The sequence below is a fragment of the Neopsephotus bourkii genome, unplaced genomic scaffold (assembly GCF_033783945.1).
Source record: "Neopsephotus bourkii isolate Nb327-2 ecotype Australia unplaced genomic scaffold, CSIRO-AGI_Nbou_v1 NB_234, whole genome shotgun sequence".
Lineage (NCBI taxonomy): Eukaryota > Metazoa > Chordata > Aves > Psittaciformes > Psittacidae > Neopsephotus > Neopsephotus bourkii.
The window spans coordinates 2,238,885-2,253,359 of record NW_026900744.1 but is presented as its reverse complement, the minus strand read 5'-3'; the positions used below and the strand labels follow the sequence as shown (position 1 = coordinate 2,253,359).

General features: G+C 39.6%; 1 long non-coding RNA gene across 1 annotated transcript in view; it reads right to left on the bottom strand.

Annotated features, from left to right (window-relative positions):
* Positions 1–829: 829 nt before the first annotated feature.
* The window catches only part of LOC133207636 (uncharacterized), a 39,444-nt gene continuing 25,798 nt past the window's right edge, over positions 830–14,475 (bottom strand). Inside the window, exon 3 of the long non-coding RNA XR_009724099.1 lies at positions 830–940. This is a non-coding gene — a long non-coding RNA (uncharacterized LOC133207636). The remainder of the gene's footprint in view (positions 941–14,475) is intronic.

Here is a 14,475-nt window from a genome sequence, read left to right as displayed (position 1 = left end):
ATGGCCAAGTGCAATAAATTTCTTGTGTTCCAATGTATTTATGGAAGTGGGTAATCAGCACTCGATTTTAAACGAGCTCTTTTTAATCTCATGTCTTCCCCAATTTCATTCCAGCCTGTGCCAAAGAGGGAGCTACCCTGAACTGCATCATTTTGTAACGCTGCAGCTGCCAGCAACGAAGTGCTTTAGAAACTTGCTGCTGGGGGGCGCACGGGAGGAACAGTACACACACCCTTTTTGGTTTTTTAGCCTATATTTTAAAATACCACAGGGAATACATTAAAATTACAGAATAAAAAGAGGATGAGAAGGTACGCCTAGACTAGCTGCTGTTGCTCCTTCTCCCGTCACATTCTTTTCTCAGTGCCCTACAATCATAGAATAAGATTTTACCTTCCTGACATGGGTAGAACTGAGTTCACTGAAAGCAGATGGAGATCGATAGGAACCGGAGCCAGTTACCCATTTGAAACCTCCACATTTCATGTCTTGACCAACTTTGCAGCCCAAAAACCCTGCCCTCCACAGGTGCAGAGCCCTGGAGGCACAGTAAAGTGTAGCTCTGCAACACACAATAACCAGTGAATAGACAGAAGAGAGCTCTGTTTCAGTGACTCTTCCTAGGGATTTAGAAAAGGCATGTATAGAAAGGCAACTGCAAAGGCCTCTGGAGAGAAGGGGGAAAAACAAGTTGCAGCTTCTTCAGGAAATTATGAGCTATGATACAAAAATGCTCTGGAATAAGTGCTCTTTCCTTCTCTACCCACATACCCAAGGTCTGCATGAATCCAGTTCACTAACCTGTATGGCTGATGAGAGTGTTGGTTCGTTCAGGTTTCAGATGTGTTGCCACACACGGGAATATTGCCACAGTGTTCTGGGTATGTTGGCTCAGGCCCATCGTGCACAGGGAACGACTTTCTGAGGGAGATGGCTGGGCCTGTAAAGGAAAATGCGCATCAAATGTAGATTACTATGAAGTAAAGGGACTAGGAGCAATTGACCAAACCAAGAAATCCATATTAAATGGAAAAATTATGCAGCATGCAGCCAAAGGAAAAGACATAGGGACAATTCCTAAGAGCCATTATCCTATCTTGGGGCTGCAATTAAAGGGGAATGAGAAACACAGTGGTGGGAAACAGGACACAGAAATGCATTCAAAGTTTGGAAGAATACAAATCATGTAAGGATGTTGTTGCTTCACAAGGTTGCAGCTGAACCCTCAATAGGACAGCCACCATTTGTCACTGGTTCAGGGAGGAACATCTCACAGCACTGCCCTAGAAGTGGTGCAGCAGCACCCAGCCAGGACCACACAAAGGCAGGGAGGCTGGATGCAAATGCCATATTATCAGATGTCACTAGCACAAGCACATAACTACATGTCTGCCTATACAGCAAATGAGCTTTACATTTTCCTCCCAATTGTTCCAGTCTAAAGTAACCAGATTTCTATCCAGGATAGAGAAAATAAGTCTAGGACTTCACAGACTTCTGTGCATGACTGAGATAAAAATAAAAGAAACTGTGTTGAGCTAAGTGGCTTTTCCATTCTAACAATCCTCATGCCCTTGAAATTTAGTTTGAAATGGAGCAGCCTGCTATTTCCACATCAAAAATCAATACAATCAACAGGTTAAAACATTCTCAGTTACAACGAAAAAGTATCTGGGGAAATAATGCATGATACATTAACAAACATCTGAAAACTTTAAGGCCATCAGAAAATAGAAATCCTTCCATTTGCCCAAGGCAATGACGTGGCAGTATAGATGAGCAGTACCCAGAAACCTGAGAAGATAATGGTGTCTATTCCCAGCAATGCCAGCTATCTGCTCCATGACCTTGGGAAAGTCACTTAACTGCCCCCTGCCAGAATGAATTAAAAATGCTTCCTCACCTGAAGTGGCTCAAGATCTCTATGCAGAAATTGTATTTCTCTTACATCCAGTAATTATAACCTAGTTAAGAATCCTTTAAACATCAGATGTATACACACAATATAATAAAACACCACCACTTAGTACAGAGCTGCAGCAGAAAAGATCTTCCACAGACTCTGCCTCTGACTTGCACTAACTGATCCAAATGATATTCCAGAAAATATTGCTGATCTATGCAACAGCCTAACTTTTATTCATGTCAAACAAAAGGGAAGCAGCTTAGTACGCAACCAAATGAATCAGAATGTACCTTTTCTGCTAAGGTATAGATTATAAGCTTTAGGAATCCCATATACGTCTGTAAGAGGGTGAGTGGGTGTGTGCATGTGTGTGTAAATAAAATGGCCTAGTTTAAAATATTTTTAATACCCAATATTTGTCAAGTTGAACCAAACGGGTGTGAGCTCCCTCTGCTGACTCTAAAGCCAAAATAAAGGAACTGTCTTCAGCTCCTGTTGCAAATACTTCTGATATTGGCTCAAGGTCAAAGGAATGGACTGGTGTAAGAACATTAACGTAAGCATCGTTAGCAGCACAGGCCAAAAACTAGCAATAAGGACATTATGTGTTTTATTTTTATCCCACTGCGGTAGTTCTACTGTGGCTACCAATTCAGATTTCAATGGTATTATTCCTGATCTACTGACTAATGAAATAAAAACATTTCATACAGTCTTCGTACTTCTAAAAAACATACACCAAACAAGACATTAAAAACTTGGATCCTTACAAGAATGTGATGCTGTCTTTTACTTTAGACGTGGACATATGAAACAGTACATGCCCAACTACAGGCAAACAGCCACCACCTCTTTAATCAGCAGTAACATCCATCTGGATTAGCGTAGCACTGAAGCAAAAGTAAATATATAAATAAAGAACCAAAGCCATCATGTTTTAAAGACTGTACCAGGCTTCCATGGATGTGAAACCTATGTCATGCAGTGGCCCAACAAATATTATACCTTTAAAATAGAACCTATTGAATATTTTATTGTTATCAAGACTAAATGGTTCCACATTTGTTCATGCCATTCTCACCTGTAACTAGGAGGAGGCTGTCCATCTTCATCTGTTGGCTATATTTTATACAGTTCCTGGTTATTTTTTTTTAGCAAATGCTTTTATATCACAGAAAAGTTTGGATGTGAACAAGTTGGTTCATTTACTGCTGCATTTCCAGAGCCATTTCAAAAGCAATTGCTGACATCTACTGGCTCGAATTACAAAATACTCAATTTATAGTTTTTATTCTCGGATAAAATCTAATGGCTCTGGTTTCTTTCTCAGATGCTGGCAAAGAGGCAATTTTCTTGAAATAAGCAGAAATAAACCCATTCTCTCCCATTTAGCAGTTCATCTGCTCTGTGGGCTTTCTTGCAGACCTGAAAGTCTAGAATTCTATCTGCTAGGCACCAACAATTCTTTGAAAACAAAAGCACAGGGAGCCCTTGGTTCTCACATGAGGTCGCTCCACCCAGCACAGCACAAAACCTGCACATTTTGTGCTGAAGATTCTCAAACAATTGTGCAAATCTGATGTGGTGCAAGATTAGCACCCTCATCCTCAGCCTTCTCAGAAGAGACACAACTCCCACTCAGCACTGCATTTCTGAACCTCAAGACTGCTGCTGCTAAGAAGCTCCAGTGTCAAGTTGGGTACTCAAGCTGTCTATGCAGTGTGTGCAATGCCAAGAACTCAAGGATAGCGTGGAAGAGAAGAGTGGAGCTGAAGTGCTTCGATAAGTGATTTCAGACTGAGGGGCTATAAACAGACCTGCTCCCCCTGCCCCTTGCTTGGGATTATTCACCAAGTATCCACTCTTTCACAACTCCATACACAAGCTGGGTCAGCTGTTTCAGGTGAGCATGTCTTAGTACAGAAAATACCCCTCTTATCCCCACTCTGTATTTACCCATGCCCTACTCATTACTGTCTTGCTCTTGTGCACTTAACACTCTACCCTTACGCTTTCCAATGCAGAGAATGGTGGGCACCAGCTCTGCTCTAAGCACACTTACGGAGTTGCACGCATTTACAAGACAGGCATTTCCATCTTGCATTCCAGAGACCTAGTTTAAGAGCTCTTGGGCTTTGGCTTGAACAGGAGCAGAAGGTAGCTTAGTAGTGGTAGGATGGCATTACTACACAAGCAGCTTTGCAGATGTCAGCCCAGGAAACTGTAGGCACCTATAAGGCAAGGAAGCAACTCTGAATGCTTTGAAAATGTTTCTAAAATGAAGACTGTGTCAATCAGAGAGGCAGACAGGTACATGAGGGTGTTTGGAGACACAGGTCAAGAGCAGTCATTTTAGCGTGCAACAAATTTAGCTGTAAGAGACAACTTCCTGTACCCTAAGGTTTCGTCTCAAAATAAGCCTTCTCTTTTTACAAGGGCAGGAAACCCAATTTTTACTTCTTCTCCAGACATCCAGAATTGTACCATTGTCAGCTGCATCACTACTGGCAAATCAGTAACTTTCACTCTCATTGCCAATACCTAGCCAAAGCATCTGACAAGCAGGAGGGCAATTAAAATATCACTCTGCTCCAAGAAACATTATCCAAAGCACACAGGCTTCAGTGATAACATTTAACTGGGCTAACATCAAAACACTAGCAGCAGACCTAGCTAACAAAAAGTATCAAGCAGCTAAATTGGACTTCTCTTTCTGTGGTTCTTTTTCCCCTTCACAAATCAAAACACACATCTACTTTGCTAATACAATTATGCTTTCAGATTTACAAGAGCCTTACTCCTGTGTAGGCTCTCAATAATATATTCCAAATAGAAAAAGAGTTTTCACTGCTGTAGTTTTCAACAATTCAAACAAGCTCCTGGGATAGGACATTAATATAGGAAAACAGAAAAGCAACTGACAACAGTAGAAATGCAGCAGGGTTTGGGATGACTGGAAAACACAAAATAACCAAAACCCCACAAAGAGAAAGGTATGAAAACAGGTGGAGAGGAAGAAGAAAGCTTTCGTAGACCAGAGGATGATGACAGCTAGCAGAAGTACACAGGGCAGTGTCTTCCCAAATCAGCAGGAATGTAAAAGGGTGTGACCAGCAGTCTCAATTCACTTTTTCAGAAGAAATATTTAAAGAGAAGACCTATAGGACTGAGGTAGTTGGTACAAAAGGTACCACAAATAAGAGAAGCTGGCACAAGAATCCATCCTTTTTTCCTTATATCCACAAAGAGACAAAGTTGAAGAAATGGGAGGGTCAGCATTGACCTTCTACAGACCTAGACTGTATTCAAGAGCAGAGTGTAAAAGTGCCTCTAAATATTTTGTTGCGGAATTGAAGTAGGAAGTTGGCCAGGTAAAGAGGACTGAAAATTGATGGAAAATGAGTGTAATTTTGGGTCAAGGAGAACTGAAGGAAAAAGCACTAAGAGAAAAGATAGGCAGATAGACAATGAATGAACTTTAATGACCACACAGAGACCCATTTCAGGCAGTACTTTATAACCTTCCTATTGCCCATCACGTCTCAGCCAGCTACTAGAGGATGTGCTTGACATGCTGCAGTGAAGAAAAAGGTTTGAACACTAATTAATACACGCTGAGGTATGCCCTGCCCTGAGGACATTGCAGTTTAAATTGGACAAATCTAGAACATGGAAGCAGATAAACAGAGGACACACAGAGGTTGAGTGGTATAAACTAAGAGAGTCACATACTTTTTGTGGGAGTTTGTTTTTTAATATTGGCATCTGTGGTAGAGCAAGAATAAAGAGCTAGACAACACTGAACAAATAGAAACAAAGCAACATATTAGATACCCAACTTCACATTACTATTCAAGGTCCTTTTGCCCAGAAAAGTGAGTTAGCAGCAGAAATGGGAGCTGTACGGGAGGAGTCATTTTAGATGGTAAAATTCCATTTTATTTCCTGAAAGTGATTCAATAGCATAGTGTTTGTTCACCTATGGATTCAGCTAATGCAGAGACATACAGCTGTGTTAAATGAGATGTTCCATCATTTGTGCCTAGTCTGAGTAGAAAAATAAGTCCAAGATGAAGTAGACACCGTTTTCCAAAGTCAAGAACAGTTTTGGATTTTTGAGTAAAAACAATATACACATTAAAAAAACAGCTGTAAAAAGTGAGATCCAGACTTACATTTATCCAAGACTTTGATCCAAGCCCATTCAAAATTCCAGGGTCTTTGATGTACATTTCTGCAATGGCAATAAGAGAACATGGCTTAAGATCAGCCCTCAATTAGATAAATTGTCCTCTATTCAGAGGCCCATTAAGCACAGACACTTTTGCCAAAGACTTAATATCCAAACAGCAAAACTGTTTGCAATTTTGGAAAGGGATGAAGAGGGAGGCCTTAAAAAACAAATAATGTTTTGGAGAACTGTACTTGGATTTAGTTAAAACAGAAGCATATCTTCTTAGATTCAATGTACAAAATCTTCAGAGATTGTGGTGTGTGCATGCATGGCCAGGCTCTACAGATAATGTAAAGCAGGTGCTGCTATTAATTGGCCATTTCAGTCTTTTATTCAGTTACTTTTGTAGACAAATGTTCTTATGCCATTTGGCTGCATCCACAGAAAGGATAGAAGATTGTCATCATTTCATCACACTAACAAGGCAGCAATAAAAAAGAACTGGCAGTCTGGAAAGAAACTGTAGAAAACGTTAATGGTGGAGCCACAGCACTGATGCCAAATATTTCCAGTAAAGGGGTATAATTATTTTCAGGTACTTACTCTATGACAGGAAAGAAATGGCTGAGAGCTTTCCTTTTTGGATCTCTGCTCCTAAAGCAGCAGTGGCAAGATGTACCAAATGCGCACAGCAATGAGCCAGACTGGGAGCTGCTTCTTCTGGCATCTGTAGTTGGAGCAACTTTAGAAACCAGGAGATTATAAAGCTGCTGAAGTTTTCAAGTTGAATCACCTGATACTTAACACATCCTTTAAGGCCAAGCATATGGCTAGGAAATTCTGAGCAACTCAAAGTTTTCTATCTTAATCCTTTGGCTGACTGGTGACAAGTGTCTCAGGATTAATATAACAGGACATTGAGGGAGAATCCACTGAATACAAACTACCTAAGAGAGGCTGCATAGCATTTCTCTCCACTTTCAAACAAAGAGCTCAGCATTAGCGTTTTGAAATTTGCCTGGCACTTCCCTGATTCACTAAGATACTCAACCTCTATAAGTATTTAAAAAACTAGGTGTCTTGGTGACATCTCTAAAGAAAGAAAGTTAACTTAGTGCCATGCAGACGTTCACAACTGTTTATGTATACAAATGGTATATTCTCAAAGCGGAAAGAAAAACAAGCTCTTGGGAATTCTGCATTCAAGTGGAAAGCAAAAAAAAATTAGGAAGAGCACTGAACAGCAAAATAAATGACAAAAAGAAAGAAAATTTTCTATAAGAAACTAATTCTTAAACAGATAATACAGGTTCTTTCTTCGGAGCATGTGGTAGCAGACAAGGAGGTATCTTCCCAGTATCAGGGGCCTACCGTGGTAGCTTTCATCAAGGTCTGCATTATTCTGTCTCAGTGAGGCAGTACTACATTTTTGGAAGATGGGAACAAACAGCCAAATGGGACTGCAAATCACTACAGCAGACCTAACGAGACTTACTTGGATGGCCTCGGGCTTGGAAATAGACTAACACAGATCTTGCCCCAGAAGCACTCCCTGGGAATTCTCTTCTAGTAGCAAGGCTGAGTTTAGTCCATTTTTAGCTTTGTCAGACTTTGAGATACTGGGCAAACAACTTGAAGGCCACACCTTACCAGTAAAATAGGCATATTTGCCTTATACCCATAGCACTTAAAGGTCTGATTCACACACCGTGTTGAAAATACTAGTACCACATCCTTTCAGAATAATCTTCTGTCTTAAAACTTTCAAGTTTCCATCTCTTTTCAGGCCATCTGCAAAAGTACAAATGGATGTAAAATTTACTCCTAAATAGTGCAAGTATGGTTGTGTTCAGAAATTCATCTGGAGTCCTTTACTTGCTCTCCTTCCTCTACAGCTTCCTGAAATAAGTATAGACTATGCCTCAGGAAAACAAAGCTATTTGAAAAGAGAACAGCTGCCGTGGTGCTGAGTCAATACAGGCAGACAAAATAAAATAAAATATAAAAAAACTACACTGCATCTGTGGCAATGTGTTTTTTCGTCTCCATCACAATGTCCCAAATCCATAAGCCTTGGCAACAGCTTAGTAAACAACAGTTCAAGCGTGTGTTTCAAAGAAATGCATCCAAACCATGAAATCATTAAAACAATACACTAATCCCTGCAATGGGGCATCCACACAGCTGGTATTGCAGTACTACTTTGGAACTCTTTCCTCTGCCTCTTTCCTCAGTCAGGTTTCTCTTGGTCATCTGCCTCTAAGCACTTACAGGGATGAACCGAAAAGGTGCAGCAATAAGAAGGACAAAATGCTCCAAAAGTTCCACGATCTTTTGCTAGGCATTATTACAGAGGTACTGTTCATCTTTACTGGTGACAAGAACAGGTTTATGGAGAATATTCATCTATGTTTTCACAAGTGAAATTTCTCTCCATTGCAGCTGTTTTCACAGCATGGTGCAAGGTTATTTACACTTGGAATTTATGCTCGTAGATCATAACCAACTAAAAGAATACAAACCAGCACTTATTTCTTGGTCTACAGAGACCATCATACTTGTAACCAATGTAACCTAAAGAAGATGCTAGATATCCTTATTCGGTGTTGAGATATTAACTGTGAATTCTTCATTCACTCTTAACTGCGTTAGAACATGAGTGACCCAGAGGATATAGTTACAGTAAATACAGCCCCAGGAGCATCCAAAAATACTGAATAAAAATTAAGTAAATAGGAAGAATCACTGGCATTCTGGCCATGGAATTCAGGCATTTGGATCATTCAGACTTCTGCTTCATTGGAGGCTGAAGAGTGTTCTGTTTATCTAAAAGACACCTGCAAGGGAAGGAAAAAACCCAACCTAACTGCTTTTAAAAGTGGGAAAACCAGGCCATGTGTTCAGAAGCAAAGTTTAAAAATGGCAGCTTTGTGAATGTTCCGAATCGTAAACTGGTTTTGTGAATATTATGAAAAGCAAAATGTACATTAGCAAATTGCAGCATTCATACTCTGTGAAAGAGAATTTGTACAGCTGTAGGCTGGTACGTTTGATCTGCAAAACTTCGGGAGAGCAGTTCTTCATTGGAACAAGCTAAATTCTTTAAAAATCTTTCTTTGCTTTGGGATAGGGCCTTTAAGAAAATAATAAGCTCATTTTTATTGTTCTCCTTTTTATTCTGAAAAACATTCTCCTGGATGTAAAGGACTTTTCACTAGGGAATAAAGCAGAACTCCAGACATGGTTGAACTAGCATCTAATAACACCAGCTCTTGTACAGAATTTCTTATGACTTTGTACACTGCCTTTTATTCCCTATACCACTGAGAAGAGGGCAGAGCACTGTTCCAGTCTGTTCCCCATAACTCTTTTGGAGGCTGAGTCATTTCTAAGCTTTCCACTATATTCCTCTGCTCTGCAGCTCCTGGTAGGGAAAAGGGAGGATGGGACCCTCCTCTCTGCAATTTTATGTCGATTGCATGAGTGAGTTTTACACAATAATCAAATTGAGGAGGAAAGAAACACAGGAAAATGTATTTTATGGGCACAGATTAGGAATCTTGACACTACCAATCACCACTTTATGAGGCAGGATATAATTAAAATGTCAAAAAATAATAAAATTAGCACCAAAATAGAGTGATCTTTATTATTAAAGCTTTCCTGTCCATAAAGAACTGTTTCTATTGGACAAAAAGCTTCTCTAATATAAAAGAACAAACTGCATTAGACTTGAATTATCATTTATATCAGCTTCTTTGCACTATTCTAGCAGCATAAAGGAATCTATACTGGGTACAAGTAACCTACATTCAGCCTTATCTGTTGATATTGCAGAAGTGGTAAAAAAAGGCATTGTGTTATGGATCATACCTAGTATGTTCACAGTAGTTTTATCTAGGGGTGAACTTCATTAATGGCACGAAACTGTATAATATGTATTATAATGAGAGGAAACTGCAGAAAGATGTTTAAATATGCCTTTGAATGCATGTAGATCAAGCATCTCTGACCTTTTATCATGCTATATGTGTCAACTATTGCCTCCTAAGAGGTATTCAGTGGTGAACAGTATGGGCTCCGCATTCCCAGTTCTAACCATGAAAACAGAAATCTTCATACCAATGAGTAAAAGCTCAGTTTTCCTGAGCTTCTCTGACAGAGAACACTAAGGTACTTAGGTAACTGCATCTTTTCATTCCTTTTTGCAAAGACTTGTTATAACTAAAAATATGGATTATGGCCCTGAACTTTTGCTTTCATTTTAGAAAAAAACACAGCATGGCTATTTCTAATAACAGCATAATATTAAAATATTTGCTTAAAACTTTGTCATTGACCATCTATAACTGGAAAGATGCCTTGTTTCTTACTGCTGTATATATTAGAGAAATATTATATTTGCATGCTCATCAGGTATCTCCACAACCGGCTTGTTATACAACTTTTTTATCCTATGTTCTCATGCTGCAAGTACAAGTGAGTTTACCCATACAAGTAGTGCTGAAAGTCAAACAAGGCTGTTCATCAAATGCATATACTGTGCATCTAATGCTTGTAGGACTGAAAAGCTGATCTAAAATATTGACTGGAAATAGTATTCATTTCATCTATTTTGAAATACAAATAAATAATTGATGATGAATCATTCAGCTGGTGTATATATGGCTTTCAAAAATAAAAAATCAGCTTTGAATGGTATAGCCATTATTAACATTTCTATAATTGCATGGAAATTCTCGCTAGCAACATATTTCCAAAAAGTGAAAGAACAAATACCCTTAGTAAAAGTACCTGAAACAATTAAGCTTGACCTTGAAAGCTGTAAGAAAAATACACTGCCAAAAAAAACACTTTAACATCACGAGAGAAGTAGATCTGGTATTTTATGCACCTACGCAGATGACCAGATCAGTGTCCTTTACACATTCTTCATAGTAATTGCAAACCATGCCTATTGCTATCAAGAGCCCCCATGAGCCAGAAGGCCCTATCCCTCTTTATTTTAAGAGATGGAGGTTTTTTAGCTATTTTCTTTGCATTATCTAAATGCCCTCTTGTAGATATCATAACTTAAAAGAAAATAGCATGACCTGAAAAGGTATGCTAACAGAGAAAGTACATTATTTAGCTGCACTGTCACCACCAAAGCCATCCTAATAAAAACATTTAGACTCATCAATAAGGACAGAATGGAACTCTGCCTGCCAGCTCTGAGCCTATTCAAAGGTTAGCCTCAATTTAGCGTCAGTTCAAACTCATTTAAAATCCCATCCACGAATTGAGTTTGCTGCCCTTGCTGCTGGGGTAGCTAAATAAGGAGAAAGATAAGATCAGAGCAGTACTTCAGCTATCTTAACTCACCTTTGAATGAATGCCTATAATGTTATGCATACAAACTGTACCAACTCCTACATATATATCTATTTTTTTATAGCGAGAAGGTGCACAAGACCAGGATAGGTTTCTATTTTCAGCTGGGGTCCTGTCCCAGTTACAGTGAAGCTAAATGCAAGACTTCAGTCACAAAAGTATTGAGTCACTCCAAAAACCTCACTCTGGTATTATATACATCTTCATGCACTAAGAAAAACAATCTTCTACTTTTTCTTTCTTTCCTTATTGTTTTGCATTCTCAGGAACAGAGATCCTTGCTAGCAGACGCAGTTAGGCAAGGCAGAAGCAAAGCTTAAAGTCATTCTCTCTGTTTAAAATTAAGCAAGAGGCATCGTTAGCATAAGTGGAAGAGTCAACAACTTAAAGTGGTTTAAAAACCTTATAAGTTCACCAAAAAATACTTCTCATGGAAATGAAAAAGACACATAAAATATAGAAAGCCATAACAATGTCTGCCAAAATCTAGATGCAAATATATTTAGGATTGGTTCCACTTTATGTTTGTTTTAGTTCCGCTATAATGCTCAGATTTGCCTGGAGCTGACTCACACTGCTTCTGAAAGGAAGCAAAGTTTAACATCTCAATTGAAGAGTGCAGTCTGCCCAGAGACTGGATCTCCACGGCTTTTACTGACCAAGGAAAATTATCTGATTTATAAAATGCTTGACATCTCCAAGAGCTCCTCCACAGACCCAAATTCTTTGCCTGGGCTAAATCAGCTGTAACAGATAAATCTGCAGAAATGTTTAGCAAGGTTATTAGGCCTCTGCGTATTAACGCAGGGAGGGGGGGAAAAACAACCTATTGCCATGCCTATTGGATTCTTCATGTAAAATATTTGTCAGTAAGCAGATGACAGCAGAGTGCTTTATTTGCTTCTGTCACCAGCCTCAGTTTAATTCAAAGTTTATTAAAGTAAACAGGAGTCAGAAATTTAATAAGCTTATAAAATGCCGCTATTTCATACATTGTCTGGAAAGGGTGCTTCAGGACAAGATGTACCTTCTCAAGAGAAGGTATGGGCAGGCTGCATCGGTTCACTGTAAAACCTGGCTCACTTTACAAACTTCTAGCTGGAAAAATAAGTACAAACATTAGAAAGAAAACTATATTAAATGAGAACAACAGAAAATTCATCCTGCTTAAGGTCTAAAATAAAACCTGGCCCCATCAAGTACTCTCTTACAATTTAGTTACAATGATCTCAGCAAGACTCGGAGCTGGGCTCAGCTGTGTATGTCAGGTCCCATCAGGAATGCTCCCTGTCTCTGTCTCTTCTTTTCAAGTTCACAGAAAGCAGCATCCTCCCCAGTGCTCAGCTCTGTGCTGTGGGCACCCAAACTCCCACACACATTAAAGCCTTAAACTGTATACTTAAACTATATGGTCAGGCCAGGTGGGAAAGCCTATTCTATAAAGAGGTTCCAACCGTAACATGAGGTTCTTGCACAGGCCACCTCTTCCAACCACAAATCTTTGCTCATTTTTATTTATGTCAGAAAAAGTGTTAGACTACTAGAACTTCTGTGATAACACGTGAAGGTGCAGATGGGTGCATTTAGTTGTCTGCCATCGCCACTCCAAAGTTTCTTCTCCTGCTGAGGATCCCATTAACATGTAAATCCTCCCCATCCCTGCCTGACACCTGAATTTCTCAAAATAATTTAGCATCCCTTTTTCTCACCTGCAGGGCAGCCCTCTTCCTTTTAAATGTTAATTAGGCATTTGGTGGCTTAGCCTAAAGTGCTCAATCCAGAACCATTTATCAGTTTCCCCTCATCTCCCTTCTCCCCTCAATCATCATTTTAGAGAAGATCGAACTGCCTTTGGTTCTCCTCCATCAAGGGTCCTAATCAATAACCAAGGATATTAAGCAATACAAAATAACCCGTGGGGAGGTGACAGGAAGGTTTGGTGGTGTTTTCTGGAGATGGACTGCACAATTTCACTTCTGGGTTTAGTGTTCACAGTCACGAGACAACTTGGATTCCACTCTGCTCTTGTAGATCGGCAGCAGTCATGAAGCACAATACATCCCAGCAAGTGGCACTTCCTGCAGACCAGGTTATCAGATATTCTTCACATAACCTTGGTGGTATCTTGATTCTACCACTTAGCAGACACCCATCAGCTTTGACAGGGTCAGGATTTTACCCTGCATGGTTTTCATATTGCCCATCACACGACGATGATCCACACTGCTTCAGAGTTCGAAGAGTCCCATTTTAATATATTAATGTATATTTACTATGTTTATACTTTGAGCTAATTGATGCTGGGAGCCCTTGTAATAACATAAATCTGAGTGGTGACAAGCCTACAGGTAACTGCTGAAAAGCCTTGAGTAAGGCTTCCTTCAGGTTCATAAGCTTTACTGTACCACCACAAGATTCAGACAGCACAACACTGGCTAACCAACGTCAGTCCCATCCAGCAGCTCCTGCTTGGCAGGGGCTCAACTGCAGAAAACAGTGTAAATTGAACAGGAAAACTAATGTTTGTTCTGTCAGCTGCACCTGCCTATCAAATCACGCTGCCCATTAGAGGTTATTTTCTGAAATCTCTTAACCTAATAAACTGAACAGACACAATGATATTTATGCCGCTATGAAATACTGCAGCCTGTCAGTGCTGCAATACTTAACTATCAAATCTACCAAATAGCTCCTACCTCCAGAGGATTTTAACTCATGACAGAAGTGAATTGGAAAAGCAGATGTTTTTACAGCGGTTTTCAGAGTGAAACAGATCCCACCTCAGAGCACACGGTTTCAAAATAGCATCCCCTCTCTCCCAGTTAGATAAAAATTAAGTGTCTCCATTAAGTGTTTACAAACCACATGATCCAACAGGCACAGAGCAATAAGTTTCAATAAACAAAACCAAGGGTTTCTGCAATTTTGTGTCGGTGTACACACACGTATAAACCAGGTTTGGTTTAGTCTATTACACAAAATAACTGCCTCAGATGCTGTTATGGGCACTCATCTCTGACAT